Source organism: Cavia porcellus, unplaced genomic scaffold (assembly GCF_034190915.1).
Source record: "Cavia porcellus strain 051 isolate PalLab524CR breed Dunkin Hartley unplaced genomic scaffold, mCavPor4.1 scaffold_15, whole genome shotgun sequence".
Taxonomy (NCBI): domain Eukaryota; kingdom Metazoa; phylum Chordata; class Mammalia; order Rodentia; family Caviidae; genus Cavia; species Cavia porcellus.
Window position 1 is genome coordinate 47,153,740 of NW_026947498.1, and position 19,065 is coordinate 47,172,804.

At 37.3% G+C, this 19,065-nt stretch overlaps 1 protein-coding gene across 3 annotated transcripts in view; it reads left to right on the top strand.

The window, feature by feature from the left end:
• Tmem45a (transmembrane protein 45A) overlaps nucleotides 1-19,065 on the top strand; it is an 87,590-nt gene that overhangs the window by 17,145 nt on the left and 51,380 nt on the right. The window contains exon 2 of one of the 3 annotated variants that reach the window (XM_063224836.1): nucleotides 8,480-8,619. The exons of 1 other annotated variant lie outside the window; for it this stretch is intronic. The gene's annotated coding sequence lies outside the window, so the exon portion shown is untranslated. Of the gene's footprint in view, nucleotides 1-8,479; nucleotides 8,620-8,702; nucleotides 8,720-19,065 lie in introns of those variants that run through there. One more of the 3 variants, XM_063224837.1, reaches the window with a different exon arrangement.

Here is a 19,065-nt window from a genome sequence, read left to right on the forward strand (position 1 = left end):
TAGAGATTCTATTCAAGAAAAATGAAAAAAAAAATGACCAGGAGGAATGAGGTGGCACTTTGCATGGCACGGTAGTAAGTAGCAATTCTATACTTTTCCTCATTTTATCTGAAATTTCATGAGTTCTAATGTATATGTTATTTAATTTCCTTTAATAAAGAGAAAAACTTTTAGACAAGTAACATCAGACACCCAGTGAAATTGATGTTCAGAAAGATAAATTGTGGTACTTGGTTAGTAAATAAAAGATATAATATGATATGGGGTTAATACTCACTTTATTTAGTATCCTTGCTGCCTCTAAAAGATATCACAGTGCCTTAGATAATTCTATAGACTTGCACTGTTGCCCCACCCCTAGAGATTTTCTCATAGGAGGAATGGAATTGGGCCACAGCATTAGGAAAAGCTCCTTTGAGGTCTGATGTAACCTGGGCTTAAGTTTAGAGGGAGATGTTTTCAGCCAAGGATCATTATCCATTTGGTATATGTATAGCTTTCATTCTCAGTGCTCAGAACTAGTCCCAAGAAGTTACCCTTAAAGGAAAGCTCTATGCCAGATCCTAATTAAAAAACAAGTAAATTGAGTGGGAACCTCTACTTAGAGTGTTTACAGAAGTTATCTTTTCATCCTGCGGCCTCATCCCAGTGAAAACTCACTTGTTTAAGCCCTAATTAGTGTAAAGCTCCTATTAACTTTACTGTTTTCAGAGCCAAGCTTCCCTCAGTGCTGTATTTCCTAGCAGTAGCTTAGATGTTTCGGAGGCATCTGAATTCTTGCTAATGACCTGAAAGTATCATTAGTGCATTTCTGATCTGAGTAAACAGAGAGTTACCCAATTAATCTTGTGTCAGAGACTGTATTTGTCTTTGGTTCAGTCTACCACTACTATTCAGTAAAGTGGGTTATGTTGAGCATGTGTTAAATTCAGTAAAAGAAAAAGAAATATGTAAAGTGTAAGGAATTGCTCAACTTCAGATAAATGTTTAAATAAAGTAACTGTATTAGTTCCTCCAAAGATTCTTTTAACATTAAAATTGTGGACTGAAATATACAAATATTGGAATTACAGATTGAACATACCTAATATGAAACTTATTGAGCATTCCAACAATGTTCAAAAAGTTTCAGATTTTGAAGCCTTTTGGATTTTAGATTTTCAGATTAGGGATTCTCAGCCTGTAATAACTATACAAATATCCCAAATATGAAAAAAAAAGTCAGATATTTTTGAAACATTTTTGAATGTAAATATTTAAGACAAATACTCCTCAACCCATAGTAACTATCTTGTGTAATTTTAAAAACATGCCTCATGTCCAAATAGGTCTATATTTTAACTTATTACCCTTACATTATAAATAACAACAACAGCAACAAAAATGGAAGCTCTAAATATCACTTTGATATGTATACTTATGGATCTTTTGCTTTCTTTTTTGGGAAATAATTCGGCTTAGATATAGTGATATAGGTAGGGTCTTCATGATAGCATTAGTGTATAGATATATGAACAGTTAGAGACATCTGAACTAGCCTGCTCACTCTTTCTTTCCATATGATGCCCTCTGCCACATTATAATACTGCAAGAAGCCCCTTACCTTCTTGTGCAGGGGCCAGTGCTAAGATCTTCAAATTTCCACTCTCTGAAAATATAAGAAATAGATTTATTCCATTGTAAATTACCCAGTTTTAAGTACTTACTTATAGCAACATACAGTGGACCTAGGGGAGAAGAGAACTCAGCCCAGTTCTCACAGAGTGCTGAGAATACTTCTTGTTCCTTCCAAACAGACTGAAAACTTGTAATTCATGGAGAATATGGTACAATAATGAGGATGTTTAAAAAAATTTTTAAGAGAATAAAACCAAACACAATAAAACAATAAGACAGCCAATCAAAACAAAGCAGTTTAAGTGATACAGGACTTCAAAATAACGTAACAGGAAATCAACAATGGCTACGGTAATGCCTCTTGTTATCTTCAAAATAGCTGCCCATACCGTCAGATATAATAAAATTAAAAAATAAAAACAGAACAGAACAAAATCAATCAAAACAAAACAATGAAAATGATACAAGATTTCAATACAAGATAATAGGAAATCAACAATGGCTACCATAATGTATCTTGTTATCTTCTAAATAGCTGTCCACACCACCAGATATAGTAAAATAGAATAAGACCCAACAAAATGAAACAATGAAAATGATGCAGGACTTTAATGCAAGATAATAGGGAATTAACAATGCTACCACCTTCAGAAGGAAATTCTTCATAGCTGCTATATTGCAAGTTGTTATCCTCTAAATAGCTGCTCAGACTACTGGCTTTAGGCCTGAAAAGTCAGTCAAACAGTACAGGCATTAAGTTGTGTTTTTCCTTCAGCGGCCATCATCTCAGCCTGTGTTTCTCTGAATCAGCCAGGTGCTTATGGGGTGGGAGGGTTTCGAGGGTGGGGCTGGGCACTTCTTGTCTTCCAGCCTGTGAGCTTGCTTGCTCACAGGAAGAGGTGACCACTTCTGGCTCACAGAAAGGGTTGGCTTCTTCTTGGTTCTCTTTTGGGATGTGTGGTCGCTACTGGCTCACAGGAAGAGGTTGGCTGAGCCATGACTATGGCTGGCTCACAGGAAGAGGTTGGCTGAGCTATGATCATGGCTGGCTCACAGGAAGGAGTTGACTTCTTTTTGATTCTCTTCCTCAGATACACAATCCCCACTGGCTCGCAGGAAGGGGTCTGATCAGGAAGGTTTTGCCTTGGTAGTGGGGAATAATTAGCGCTAGACTAAAGCTACCTCAAATGTGCCTTACAACTCAAATAAATGCAACTTCTTAAAAGATCAAACTGTTTCTAACTCAACCTCATCCTAGTAAACAGCTTATAAATTTTTATAAGAATTTTTAGAAATCTAGTGCACAGCAAACAATGATTCACAATATTTGGTACCTTGAAGCAATTTTGTTTACATTAGAACTACATTAATCACGATACCCTAGAGATGTGCTTTTCAGGCACATTTTTATACTATGAGAAAATTCACCACTTGTGTCTTCAGTGTAACATTTTGTGGTGACAAATTGTGATCTATGTTGATAATTTAATTTGGCTGCTGAGATAGCAATTCTTATTTTTATATCTACTATTTTAAGTGTGCTTTCTAGTATTTTATACTTCCTCATTGGATTATACTAAGATAGTGGCCAAGTTTATCATGTAGCCTAATAAAAGTATGTGTGTGAAGTAGGATTAATTTTCTCAAGATAAAGGATGACTCAAAATCAAATATCTTACTAGGCATGAAGGAACAAACCAGAGAGGTAAGATCTGACAAATTGAAGGGGATTGTCTAATCCCAGATCCAGAATCAAAAGCCTTTAAACCAAATAAGGACCAGAAAGTGAAATGAGCCAGTAGGATGGTGGCTGAGGCTAAGCATCAAAGCCTGTTTAGTACCAGAGGTTAGAGCCTGGTCAGAGAGGAATGTGGGAATCTCCCGGGAACTGACTGTTCTGGAGGCTCTTAATTGGACCCTATACTTTGAACCTGGCTGTCTATTCTCCCTTTGAAACATAGAAAGGTTTTAATTTGGTTACAATGCCTGCATCTCTGATCTGTTTTGAGGGCCTGATGCTTCATTTTCTGGTGTCTTTACCTAGACATTTTGCTGTTAGAGCAGACATGTTCTTCAGATTGGCAGGTTACAAGTACCTTGATATTATTCCCCAGTCTGTGCAGATATGTGGCTTTTCTTTATATAACTTGCTAATCTCTTAGCTACTGGAAAACTATCTATTTCTTAAAATGTTTCACCCAGAAAATTTATAGTCAGTCTCTTATTTGAAGATGATGATGAGACAACACTATCTTATTTTAATTGAAATTTTATGTTCTTTAGGAGATGAGATTAGGAATAAATGACCAGTCTTCAGGAAACTGCAGTTCAGTTTGTCCATTAAAGGAGAAATACTTCAATCACTTGTTATCTAGATAGGAGGTTTTTCACCAGTGGTCTTTGGGCCATTTTATTTCCTTTCCCAAGGCTGACCACTGTGGATTGGGTAATTAGAACTGAGATATATGGTGCATATTACTCAATATGCTTATGGTCATAATGATCATCTTCATGGTAGTAAAGATTCACTCACATCATTTAATAATGACAACAAGAATTGTACTATTATGTGGAGTATGTTTATCACTATTTTCTTTCAAGTCACCAAGGACTGGAGGAAGTTCTATTCTTCTGTTTTCTAGTGAGAAAGACATAGATACAATGTTCTATGTCTTTCTTGAACTAAAACGTTAAAGTGGGAATACTCTGCTTTATCTGATGAACCAAAATCTGCCCTCTATACTTGGTTGTTGAAAAACATCAGCTTTTATATCTATCTATCTATCTGTCTGTCTGTCTGTCTGTCTGTCTGTCTGTGTGTGTGTGTGTGTGTGTGTGTGTGTGTGTGTGTGTGTGTATACCAAGGGCAAGATTTTACTTTCTGGAGAGAAATGTACTGAAAATTGATATAGCCTAGTTGTATTACCTGTGACAGGTATTTCTAGTTTTCCAGTTGGCTTCATATTTATTTATTTATGTTTTGTGGTGTAGTGAGTAAGTGTGAGTGGAGTCATTAAATGACACTGTTCCTAATAAGTGGTTATGTCCTGATTGGTTCTCGTAAGAAGAAACTTTGCTTTACAATGTGAAACTATGGAAGACTAAATCAATAGCCTCAAGAGCATTTTACCTTGCTTCAGCCTTACTTTTACGTCTATTCCCCATTTTGAATTCACACTGTTTTTCCCTAAGCCTGGGTTTGCTCATCTACCTGCAAGTCTTTCAGGTTCCTCACTGACTCAAAATTCTGAAGAGTCTCTGATGGGTTATCTCCACACAGACGTACACCATCTGTTTCTGTAGATCTTATTCTTCATTTGGAAGTAGAATTTGCAAACCACTTAGTGATCCTTCTTCAGTTTACTTGAAATTTAGAGAGAGCATCTAGAGATTTTTAAAAGTAGTTCTTAAAAGTTAGGAGTAGAAAAAGATAATTGTTGAAATATTTTGATTTTGAGATATCCTAACTCTCATAAGAAATGAGTCTGTGGTAAAACAAAAGATGGGAGCACTCCTGGCCTTGGGGAGAATAGTCTTACATTTTATGCGGAGCAGAAGTGATTCTCCCACTAAGCACACTTAAGGTGCTGAATTTTCCTTTCTGTGTGTGCTTTATCAATCACTCATGGTGCTAAATCATGAGGTGTATCCCTAGATTTGGAGATGAAATATCATTAATGAAGAACCTAGTAAGACATGGAAAAAATAGATTTTCAGGACATAACATAGGCTTGAAGGGTTTTATCTCTAAGGGTCTTATCTTTCCTACATTACTTTGCCCATCATCACTTTTCCACCATTAACAAATGACATTTACAAATTACTTGTCTTGCACTGTCTTCAGTCTTCAAACTGAAGTTCACCTTTTTATATTTATCCTCAATTGTCCAAGGGACATTTGGGGATATAAACTGGTATTCTGTAATACAGTGGATGTGAGTTGGGAAGCACTTTATGGAGGATAATTCTGAGTCCATGGTTAGTGAAAAACAAGAATAAGCATGCTTGTACTTCCCATACTCTAGTAGGTTAAAAAGAGGATCACAAGTTCAAGTTCAGCCTGAGAAACTTGCAGCTTATTGAGACCTATTGAGGTAGGGATGTAATTCAGAGTCAGTTTTCTGGATTCAATCCCCAATATTGTCCAAATGAGAAAACAAGAAGGATGAATATATTTTTTTTAGGTTCAAAGTCCAGTTGGAAAATGATGAGTAGGTTACTTTTTGTTAGCTGAGTGTCTTATAGAAAACACTACGTTGTTGATGATTAGAGGAAACAGTTCATATGTAGGATCAGTTTAGGAAATTCTCTGGTTTAAATGAGCCTCCATAGTAGTCTTCATTTTAGGTTTATTTCCATTTCTAACTCATACTTTATCATCAATAATGTTTTAAAAATTAATTTATCAGAAGAACTATTGAATTTATGAGATTAAGTAGATTTTGAGGTGAAGGTGATGGCTAGAGTCACTGAGCCCCTGAACAGCATGGAAGCCAATGTTAGTTAATAAGCAGAAAAATCAATCAATCCAATCTTCTCAAAAACTTTGTAAGAAGTTACTTGAAGGGTCACTTTGCTCTTGGCTCCACAAATTGTGTATTTCCTATAGCCTGTAGGTTTTCAGATCTCTTAAGTATAATGAAACAAGGTCTCCTTTTTTTACCTTCCTCCATGTTTATGTGTTCAGATGAGCAGGTAATGAACATGCTGCTCATTCTATGGTCCTAATTGATTTAATGTTTAATATTTTTTAATAAAAAGTTTTCAGAGGTCTCTTCTTCTAAAATGATTGGTATTGATTTATAAATCAATAGTAATTAAAAGAGTGGGGGGAGTTCAATCCTCAGTACCAAAAAAAAATTATAGACAAGAAGATATTATAGCAACCTTTGTTCGTTTTCTGTTAGTTGGTTCTGAACACCTTGTAATATTTTCATTCTCTTGAATGGTTTTACACTGTCTTTTTACACTGTCTTTCCTTGAAATATTTGAGTATACTTTCATATACGATACTATCTCTTTCCTTGAAATATTTGAGTATATGAAGGTATACTCAAATATTTCAAGGAAAGAGACACTATGGTAACTACTGTTATGTAGGATTGTCTTGTGGTGAAACACTATGTTGCTTAAATTGTTCTGTTCTGACCTTTTTTGTTATATCCTCTTTTATCTTAATCTTTTTTTAATACAAAAATAAAAAATAAAAAAAGAAATAGTTTTATTGACTGGTAGGTTCAAATGCTGAAACCAGGAACAATTCTATGGTTATTCATTGAGATATTTTCTTATTCTTCATATACACAGTTCAGGTGCAACCTAGAGTATTTATTTATTTGTGTGGATGGGAATTAATGTGAATTGTGAGTTTTGGTTGGTTGTCCCAGTGAGAGAAACCGAGTTGTGAGTGGGTCTGATCTCATAGAGCCTTGCATTTCCATGCATAAACCGTGGATACCTAATTTGGCTGGTTGAATAATTTCACAGAAATAATTAATCAGGAGGTAGAATTGCTGAGAATGGAAATGAGTATGGTTACCTCATGGTTATTAGAGAAACACCAGCTAACAGTGACTCAGTAGTGCTTTCTTGACTCTACAGGACCATATCTTCTAATAAGCTGAAAGTTTGACCAGTGGTGTTACAGTCAGAATGTGATATCTAAGATGCTATGGGCACAGATTCTTTAGTTTGGTTGGAGGTGGAGGCCACTGGCACTGTGTCCAATTCCTAGGGAGAAACATGTTAATGGGAAGAAGAAAAGAGATTTTTTTCTGGGCTGTTGCATGGTTGATGTTGGTGACATAGAATTTTCTTGAGCAGTAAGCAACAGCTTCTAAGTTTAATTCCTCAGTAGCACTTCTTCAGTATTCATGACCAGTGCAAGACTTGAACAAAGGTAAAAGTGCAGTGGAAGATGCGTTTCCTTACTAAATTCTCTTGACTTACATAGCAATGGTTGTGTGTGTGTGTGTGTGTGTGTGTGTGTGTGTGTGTGTGTGTGTGAGACATTGTTCAAGAAACGCAATTGAACTTCAGTTCCAAGGCTGGTAAAATTAGTAAAGTAATAGCTTTATCAAGTAGTAAAAATGTTGAGATAATTTTTGCAAACAGCCTGGGGCAACCACTCTTGACTTTTATAGTTATAAGTGTCTTCCCACCTATTTAGTTTTGGTTGTAGCAGGGGCTGACCTACTGTATCTTTAAAAAATGATTCTGGAAATTTGTAGGTATTTTAAAAGAAGTCCTGCCTAGGCTGAGCCCAGTAGATGGATCAGCTGGTTTAGACCCACCCAGGATTTTTTGGAGCAGCAAGAACACTTCCTTGCCTTGGTCTGAACACATCTGCAGACAGTCTCCTCTCGTTCTTAGCAAGTAGCATGCCTGTTGCTTCCTTCTCTTACCTCTTGTCTATTCACAGAGGTCTCACCAATTTGGCTTATGAAAACAATGACAGGAACACAGAATATTGTTCTAGATTTTCCTTTAGGGGTCTGTTTTGATGCTAATAGATAATACATAAAGGCTAAATTATTGGGGTTCCCTCTTTGCTGGAGCTGGAAAGGGATACCTTCTGCTGTGTTATCTATGTGTTTTACATTGGGTATCCACCTATAGTCTCTTTTACATAGCCATTCTGGTCCCATTCTACATCCTTTGACAAATACTTGTGACTGTGGCTTCATGTGATTCTTTCTGAAGCTGGACCTCTGCTTTTGTCTTTTCCTTGCTTCTTAAAAGCCAGCCTAATTTTATTGTTTTGGAGAAGCAGTCTCTGCTACTGCCATTTGCCATCTCAAAGAGTGGGAGCAGAATATCTCATTACCAGTAGAATCTTCTTAATGTCCTTGTCTTTATCCAGGAGGTGAGCATCATGGGGACATTAATAAATCAGAGATGTAATGGTGTCACTACAAGGTGGGACCTGGAAGCAACATTTGCTGTATGAGAATCAGTCAACTCAAAGAAGCAACCTGCTCTTCCTTGTCCCAGTGCAGATGAGTAAGAAATTTTTAAGTTCATAAAGGAAGATACCTATTTGGAGGTCATTTTCAAAACATTTCAAAAAACAGAAATCCTTTTGAAGCCTGAGTAAATTTGGGTGAGTGCAGTTCTGTGGAGGTCTTTTTAATTTGTGACTTAGTAGAATTTAACTTCCTTCCATCATCTGCTGAGCTCCTCACTTGTGATACAGATTGATGGGCCCAAGACATACCTGTGTCTCTGCCAAGGAAGGACATAATCAGGACTTGCTTTAATTTCCTCTCTGCAACCTTAGTTGGGCCTATTTGGATCTTAAGAGATAGCACGTCCTTCACTAGCACACTGGCAGTGCCAAGGCATCTTCAGCATGTATACACAGCTTGAGGATGTTCACATTATGTCATCTTTGTGCCAGCTGAACTTGTTGTCTTCCTGCCTAGCTGGCTATAAGAAAGGACCAATGGCAGCCGGAGCTGTGTGGCATGTGCATCTGGTAAAGTTGGTGAGAGCTTCCTTGGCACATTCAACCGATGACCTTTTTCTGTACCAAGGCACAGCTGTAGGCTCATTTACTATGCCTGCAAAGAATATTTCTGACATCTAGGAGTGTATGTTCAACTGCCTCTTCCTCTTCCTCTTTTCTCCTTCTAACCTCCTCACCATTACTTGTTAGATTTTGATATTTATTTTTAATTTATTAATTTTTATATTAATAATTCTAAGCACAGAGAAATATATTCTCATTATTGTTTTGATTTGCATTTTCATAACTAATGATATTAACCATTTTCATATATTTAGTTATTTGCATTTTTTTCTAATTAGATCATTTGATCATTTTCAATTGGATTACATGGAAGTTTTGATTGGTTTGTCACCTTTTCTTGAAGACTAATATTTTATTTGCCATATATATTGGCATTTTGACTATAATGTTATAAAGAGGTTCTTTTTGAAGACTTGTCTATTTGGGTTTCTAAGAGTTTCTTGTACCTGAATTTCAGGTACCTGAATATTCACATCTCTTCCAAGATTTCAGGAATTTCTTCTGTTATGTCATTGAATAGATTTTCCTCCAACCTTAGTTCTACTTGGGGTATGCTGATTATGCCAGTTGCATCTTTTTTTTCAAATTTTATCTTAAAGAGGGTAAAATTTAACAGAACAGGACAGAACAAAACAAAACAGAACATAAGAAAGCAATGTAAGAGGCATCAATTTCAAAGCAAGACAATCAGAGATCTTCACTATCATTCATACTGCCTGTTTTTTTCCAAATAGTTGACCATATCTTCACATACAGAGAATTCACATGAAACAACATAGTATAGAACTGATCTGAACAAGATGAGGAAGGCATTTTAGGTTTTCAAGATCAGACAAAAGGGAAGTCAACAATGGTTGTCATTGTGTCTCTGATTCTCTTCAAACTAGTTGTTCATACCTTCATGTATATTAAGATTAAAGAAAACAAAACAAACTAAAATCACCCTGAACAAAGAATAATAGTATTACTGGATTTCACATCATGATGCTATGGGATCAGCACTGGGTAGTATAGTGCCTCTTTTTCTTTAAAGTAGTTGTTCATTTCATCATGCGTTATATGATCAGTTCTCACAAACTGTTTATAGGTTCTATGCATGCATGAGTCTCTACATGTATTTTATCCTTTATATATTAGAGGGAGAAACAAAACAAAGCAAGAGAACACAGAACATATTCCTCTAAAAACATGAAATGAAAAAGTCATATAAAACCACAGTACAAGGTGATCTGCAGTGCTTACTGTGTTGTCTCTTGTTATCTTCAATAGAATTGTGTATATCATCAGGCTTAGTATAATTGAATATAACAGTACATAACAATATTAATAAAAACAAAACATTGTAGATAGTGTAAAACTTCAAAAGCAAGTAATAATCAAACCAGAATGGGTATCATAGTGAATTTTATCATCTTTAGTGTAGTTGCCTATACTCTCACACTTGATACTATCAATCATAACAGTTTTGAATAAAATCTGTTGACACCAAATAGCAATCTAACAAATCAGATTCAACTAAGATCAGTCATGGTAGAATAGTGTAGTTTATACAAACTTCAGATTAAATTGATAGGATGATTACCATACTATATTCTGCTATTTTGGGGATAGCTATCTGTGCCTTCAAATCTAGTGCAAGTAGACAGGCTAGAACAGAATATAATCTATCTAAAGAGAGTGGTATGAGCAATTTGGATTTTAAATCCTGATACACTATTAAAATATGCTCTTCTATTTTAAGGCTGTTCCTCCCCTTTCACTCCCACAGGGTCCACTGTGCATTTTGGGTCCCACCAACTCCCTCAGTTTTTAGATTGGGGTGCCATCTTGCTATTTACCCAAGTAAGTCTGAACCTTCTCCGTCCTGGACTTGATCTCAAGTTGTATTCCTTTACCTACTACAGCCTGTCTTTCCAACTTATCTGCAGGTGCTGGTCAGTTGCCCCTATTACTCTCTGGTTCCATGTCACATGGAGCATTGTTTTCTGATATTTGATTTTCAGTCCATAAACCCTTTTTCAGGTTAATTATATTTCTTATAAAGAGTATCTTGGTGGACTCTACCTCCTGATCTACTCTACCTGTGTTTCTTTTTTTTTTCAGTGTATCAAGGCCATCTATATTAGAGATTATAGCCAACCTTCCTGCCTCTTTTCTGCTATGCTATTTTCTGCCATTCATTATCTGCTTTTCTTCTTCATTCCACTTTCTGCTCCATTCATTGAGGCCTCTCTACCAGTGTTCCTGATACTTTTTTTCTCTCTCTAGAATGTCCTTCAGTATTCTCTGTAAGGTTGGATTGGTGGTCATGAATTCCCCCAGTTCCTCTTTGTCTTGGAAACATCTTGCTTCTCCATTAATTTCTAAAGAGAGTTTTTCAGGGTACATCAATCTGGGTTGTAGGTTATTTACTTTCAGGGCTTGGAATATTTCACTTCAGGCTCTTCTTGACTTGATGGTTTATGTTGAGAAGTCTGCTGTGATTTTGATGGGCTTTCCTTTATAGGTGATCTGTTTCTTTTCTATGATGGCTTTTAATATTCTGTTCTTATATTGAATTTCTGGGATCTTCATTATTACATGCCTGGGTATAGCTATGTTTTGGTTGTAGGTGGCTGGAGTTCTGTATGCCTCATACATCTGAATATCATTTCCTTTTTATATGCTTGAGAAGTTTTCCTTAATTATTACTGTGAATAGCTTTTGTATTTCCTTTGTTTTTACCCTTGCTTCTTCATTCATATTCTTTATTCTTAAGTTATAGATCCTCTTGTCATCTTCTAGCCTTTGTATTATTACTGTTTCCTTGTTTTTAAGAGATCTTTCCTTTCATGATAGCCTTTGTATTATTACTGTCTGTTTCCTTGTTGTTTTTAAGAGTTTTTCCTTTCATGATCACACATTGCAAACCTGTTTTCAAGTTTTGATAGTATATCCTTAGTTTCTTTCAAATGGTTTAGCCAACTTATAATGGGGTTTTTAATTTCCTGGTAATCTCTTTGAATCTGCTTCATGTATTCTAGGTTTACTTTACATTCCTCATTGAATGTTTATCTCCTTTTTTGTGTTCTTCCATTTTTTCATCTGTGTCTTCTTGAGAGGTGCTTAGCATTTCTTTTATTAATCTATTTATATCTTGCTTTACTTGATTAAATATTTCACTTTGGAGCTCATCTATGAGGTCCCGAAGACAATGTGTCCACTGATGCTGTGTCTGATATTGCATGTTTGCTGCCCTCAATCTCTTTTTTATTTACCTCTCCTGGATCAGTGTTCTCAGGGCTAGGGGCTGGGGACTTTTTCTTATTTCTTTCTCTTGTCATGCTTTTGGTTTCTTCTATAAAGGTGTACAGAGAAGGCCCCAGCACCTCTCTTTTTTGGTTATGGTTCTTCTGAAGCATGCTGGCTAGGGACTTCTGCCCTCTCCATTTGCTGTCGGTCATTGAGGTGCAAACAGGGATGTCATATGTTGGCCTCTCCCCTCCAGGTCAGTCAATCTGTAGGAGCCTTCATTGCATTAGTGTGTGCCACACATATGGAATTAGTTTGGGATGACTTTTTGGGTCCCAGCTGGGGCTGTGACCCAAGCCAAGCAGATCCCGCCAATCTGGTCTGGGAAGGGAACAACTGACTGAAGTCACTGCTGTTCCTTGTTCCTGCCCATCCTGCCCAATTCCAACATGTCTTCCAGCTGGTCACCCCTTTCCTGTGGGAGGGTCTTATTCCCAGCACTCATCGTGAGTCAATGCAGGCTCCTTGCTGGCTCCATTCTCCTTTGGGCTCACTGACCTCTGACTTCAGCACAACTGTGGATCTCGCGGGTCGCACTGGTGTAGTTAAGGTGGCTCCAGTGAGTCATTGTGGCATGAGTTCGGGCTCTCTGGGGAGAGCATCATGGCCGTTAATCTTAGCTGCTCCAATGATAGCCCCAGGACTGCATGTCTGACCAGCTCTTTTCCCTTTAGTTTCTTCCTGGGTCGAGAGGATCCATCTCCCTCTGTCCAGACCTCTCCACAATGTTTTATTCTAGCATCTGAGTGGTTTGTCTCAGGGAGCCTCTGTATTCTGCCGCTTATCAATCCACCATCTTTAGCTCCTCCAAAACCAGTGTTTCATCTTTTAATGGAATTCCAGAGATCTTGAAGGTGCCTCTTTTTTTCTGAATGTAATATTTCAAGAAACCTATCTTCAAGCTCCACTGCTATTTTTTCTTCTACTTGACCTAGTCTGTTCTTGAGCATTCAACTGAATTTTTTTTCTGTCTGATTTATTGAAGTTTTTATTTTCAAGGTTCTATTTGTTTTTTTTTTTTTTCAAAATCTGTTTCTTCACTGAATTTCTCAAGTATTATCCTGCATTGTCTTCTGTACTTTATTCATCTATTTTCATGTTTTTCTTGGATTTCATTGAGTTTTTTGTGATAATTCCTTTGAATTCTTTATATAGCATTTAATATATGCAACATCTTTAGAATTTGTAACTGAGAATTATGAACTTTGGAAATATATAAACTTGTTTTTCATACTTTGTATGTTTCTACATTGAGATCTATACATATGTTGAAATATAATATCTTCTGCTCTTATGTAGTGGTCTTTTTAGTTAGAAACTTTCTCCTGACAGTGTTTTTTGGGGTATTGGTTTATGTGTAATGTTGAGTTTATTTCCAACTTACCATAGTATAATATCTTGTGGTTTCTTTGTGTGTGAATAGTGAGTTTGAACACAATGTGTATCATGTCTGAATTGGAAAGACTTATCATCTTTGTAGATTTTGCAATAGTGGGGATGCTGCAGTAAGCCAGGCAAATATGATTAGAGAGCAGAATATGTCAGGTATACCCTTTATGGTTACTTCTACAGTGGGAGTAATAGTCCATATGAATTGGTGAGAGTTTTCATGGCATTTTTGAGATAGATTCTGTTACCTGAAAGCAATTTTGAGGCTTGTTGCTCCAGTCATAGTTAAGGACCTGAAGCTGTGTCCTCTGTCTAGACACTGGTACAGATCTAGTTGTTTTTCAGGGAGACATAGGGGCTAGAACCACAGCTCTGCCCTGAAGCACTCACATATAGTCTTATCAGCAATGTACTATCTGACGAGGGGCAAGTAAATGTGATATAGAAAACCCTTGTAAATGCCATAACTCAAAGAATTGTATAATTACGACCTATTGTTATTGTGATGGCTTCTGCCATGAAACAAGAGACCCTCAGACCCCTCCTGAGCCAGGGCCACCTGCGTTCAGGTCAGTAGTGAGGAGCTTCTATTCCCCTATCCTTTAAATTGAAGTGTATGCCAGGGTTCTACTGTGAGAGTGTTGAGGCTAGAGCTAGGTGCAGCTCTTCTCAGCCAGGAATGTAGCTCCATGGCAGGAGACTTACCTGTATTAGACAGATTTTCATCACTGAATTCAAATACCTGACATACACACTTTAAAAGAGGAAACATTTATTCTGGCTCACAGTTTTAGGGATTTCCATGCATGATTGTCTGACTGTAAGGACGAAACAGCAGAGTGAAAAGTGATAGCAACAGAAAGTTTCTTAGTCATGGTAGCCAGAATCAGAGAGAGAAGGAATGACCTGGGATGAATAAACACCCTTTAGGCCATATTCCAAACAAATCACCTGTTTCAAACTGGCCCTATCTCTTAGTGGCACATTAAGCTGTCAACTAATCCACAGATTAATCCAAATGCCTCAAGGTCTAATTGCCTTTTGCCAGCCTCACCTTTGAGCACATAAGGATGTTTTAAACCATAGCACTGTTAGTGTTCACAAGGCCTTTAGCTTGATTCCCAGCATTGAATAAAAAATCAATAACATTAACAGCAGTAAGTGAAAAGAAAAAAAAGTGAAAAAAAAGTCTTCCCAACCAAGGTCCTCTGATGAATGATTGAGAGTGGATGATCACCACCAATGTTGAACACAGCTAGCTTCAGGGGCTTCTTAGGCAGAGTACTGGCAAACTTTTAAAAAAAATTTATTTAAAGAAAGACCAAACAAAACAGAAAAAGGGTAGAAATAATACATACTTTCAAAGAAAAAATAAACAGTAAGAATCCACATATTGTCCTCTTACAAATAGTTGTCCAAGTTATAAAAGTGAAGGCTATAAAGTGGGGATTCAAACAGTGAGACTGCAAACAGTTCTGTTCAACTGTCTAACAAAAAGTTAGTAATATGGTTAGCAATCCTATACACTTACACATACATGCAGTTATTCATATCTTCATTTATGCTAAGATTAAAGAAATCAAAGCAGGCTAAAATCACTCTGAACAAAGAATAATAGTATTGCTTGTTTTCACATCATGGCACTATGGGATCAGCACTGGGTACTGTAGTGTCTCTTTTTCTTCAAAGTAGTTGTTCATTTCATCATGTGTTATATGATCAGTTCTCATAAACTGTTTATAAGTTCTACACATGCATGAGTCTCTACATGTATTTTATCCTTTCTGTATTAGAGGGAATGATAAAGCATAGCAAGGCAAAACAAAACAACTTCCTATAAAACATGAAATGAAAAAGTCATATAAAACCACCATATAAGGTGATCCACAATGCTTTTACTGTGTTGTCTCGTGTTATCTTCAATAGAATTGTCTATATTATCAGGCTTAGTATAATTGAATATAGCAGTACATAACAATATCAATAGAAACAGAACACTGTAGATAGTGTAAAACTTCAAAAGCAGGTAATAATCAAATGAGAATGGGTATTGTAGTGAATCTTGTCATCTTCAGTGTAGCTGCCTATTCTCTCAGATTTGATACTACCTATCATAACAGTTTTGAATAGAATCCATCGGTACCAAACAACAATTTAACAAACCAGATTCAACTAAGATCAGTCATGGTAAAACAGTTTAAGTTATACAGGGCTTCAGATTAAGTTAATAGGGAATTAAGTATGGTTACTGTACTATATCCTGCTATTTTGGGGACAGCTGTCTGTGCCTTCAGATCTAGTGCAAGTAGATTAGAACAGAATATAATCTATCTAAACAGGGTGGTTTGAGTGATATGGGTTTTAAAACCTGATACATTATCAACAATATCCTCTGTCTTCTATTTTAAGACTGTTCCTCCCCTTTGCTCTCCCTGGGTGCACTGTGCATTTTGAGGTCTTCACCAACTCCCTCAGTCTTTAGACTGGGATGGGGCATCCTGCTATTTACCTAAGAGGGTCTGAACCTTCTCCCTCCTGGACTTGATCTCAAGTTGTGTTCCTTTACCTACTAAAGCCTGTCTTTCCCACATATCTTCAGGTGCTGGTCAGTTGCGCCTATTACTCTCTGGTTCCCTGTCACCTAGAGTATTGTTTTCTGATATTTGATTTTCAGTCCATAAACCTTTTTTCAGGTTAATTATATTTCCTATAAAGAACATCTTGGTGGACCCTACCTCCTGCTCTACTTTGCCTGTGTTTCTCTTTTTTAATAGTGTACCAAGGCCATCTATATTAGAAATTATAGCCAATCTTCTCTGCTTCATTTCTGTTGTGTTATTTTTCTGCCATTAGTTGTCTGCTTCCCTTCATTTCACTTTCTGCTCCATTCATTAAGGCCTCTCCATCACTGTTCCTGAAATCCTGGTCCTTTTCTCTCTCTCTAGAATGCCCTGCAGTATTCTCTGTAGAGTTGGATTGGTGGTCACGAATTCCCCCAGTTCCTCTTTGTCTTGGAAGCATCTTGATTCTCCATTAATTTCCAAAGACAGTTTTGCAGGGGTACTGGAAAACTTTGTTCATGCCTTCCCATTCTTTCAGTTGTGGTACTTACCAGGTTTTGATCAGGAGTAAGTAGTGACTTAAGTTAATTAAAATTTCTATCAATTTAATTATAGGCTGGGATGAGCTAGTGTGGAATGTGGTCCATGGAGGCCTTAGATTCTCTCAGGAAAATTTTGGTTATGCACCACAAGGATAATGCAAAAGATGCAGCCACAAAATGTTCCCTAGCCATCTCTGAGGATGGAGATGGAAGCAATGGAACTCCTAATTGCAGTGCTTGAGTGGGGATGGCATAGCCTGTGCCTTGGTTCTGGCATTGTCAGTCCCAGCACCTTGCTAGAACACTGGCAACTGGTCATGACTTTCTTTTTTTTTTTTTTTTTGTCTTTTTCATTTTTATCGGTACCGGGGATCGAACTCACGACCGCCTGCTTGCAAGGCAGGTGCTTATGCCGCTGAGCTAAACCCCAGCCCCTCTGGTCATGACTTTCATCTCAGTGATTCTCTAATCTGTCACTTTTATATTTTCACTCCCAGTGTTTTACAATGTGTATTCCCCACAGTATATAGAAATCTCAGAGGAATCACCATCTGGCCAAGACTATCTCATAAGGCAGCCACCTACTAAGACAGTGCAGTGGAATGTTTGCAGTATTCTAAAGATGGATTTTTGACCCTCTGAGGAGTATAAACATATTCAATAAGACCCTTCTCAAGATAGTCTCAGCATTAGCATTTTGAGAGTATAAATGCTTTTTCTAAAAGCAGTCTGCTATGTAGATCCTGGGTCTTTTAACTGTGAAACTCTCTCTCTCTCTCTCTCTCTCTCTCTCTCTCTCTCTCTCTCGCTCTCTCTCTTTCTCTCTCTCTCATACCCTAAAGCACAGGAGAATTTTCCTCCACCAGACCATGGTGCTAGGTGTTAGGTGCTAGATATTCTGTTGCTCTTCCTATGTTATTATCGAAACGCTCTGGATTTTACCAGGCATCTGTAGCTCTTCTGCTGAATTCTGGAGGTCTCCTGGGGCAGCTCACTTCAGCATGCAGATTTATGCTTGTTGCTTTGATCCTATCCTATTACCAACAGGAGAATGCTGAGTACCTTTGTCTTGGTTTGAGATCATTCTTAGAAGTTCTAACTCTTGGGGCTGGGAATTTAGCTCAGTGGCATAAGCACCTGCCTTGCAAGAAGGCAGTTGTGAGTTCGATCCCCGGTACCAATAAAAAGGAAAAAGACAAAAAAAAATTTAAAAAAAGAAGTTCTAACTCTCTCATGCCCTAATCATCCCTTGTAGTCCAACTCAGTGATTCCCAAATATCTTTTTGTCACAGAATATATATCCATACTATTACTTATGCATGTAAGAGACTTCATTTAGAGCAGTGATTAGTGAGGTATGTCTACCACTGTTCTTGTCATCCCTAGTTTTCTGTGGTTGTTTATGGGGTGCAGAGATATTGTGTTTTCCTCTGGCACACCTCTGCCAATTGGAGGCATAGAAGTATTCTCCAGCAAAGGCTAGAAGTTCTGGCCCAAGATGTAGCACAGACTACAGTCTCAAGATACAATAAAGTGTCTCATTTGTAAGCATTTTTCAAGGTGATCTCAGAGGATAAACATTTGGCCCAAGATGTGGTGAGTTAGGGTGAACTAAGTTCCTGTGGTTGTACCTACTTCTTGGTCTGCCTCTCTCTGTACTTCTGAGGGAAAGGGCAAAAGATATCATCACTATTTGTGCCCTTTTCCTTTTAGGTTAGACCAAGTTGCTTGACTCTGTTGCCATACTATAATATTAGCATTGCTTCTTTCTGTCTTACTACATTCTAATATTTCACCTGACTCCCACATATTCTTGCCCTGAAAACTTTGATATATCTTCTGCTTATCTTACAAAGTTGCTTCTTATGAAATGGTTGTAGGTGTTGTTGTGTGTTCTGGTGATATTGCTTGTTCATTATGGCAAGCCCACACCTGGAAGACTGGTACATGGGATAGCACAAGATTGCTGCCTAGACCTTTTAAAACCCTTTGAACTGTTGGTACCAGTGAGTGCTTCTTAGGCTTAAACAGGGCTGTGAGCATGGCTATCAGTTCATTCATTCATTCAGTCAGTCACTTATTCAATAACCTCATGCAAGAAATACTCATAATGGGGATATAAAGATAAAAGTGA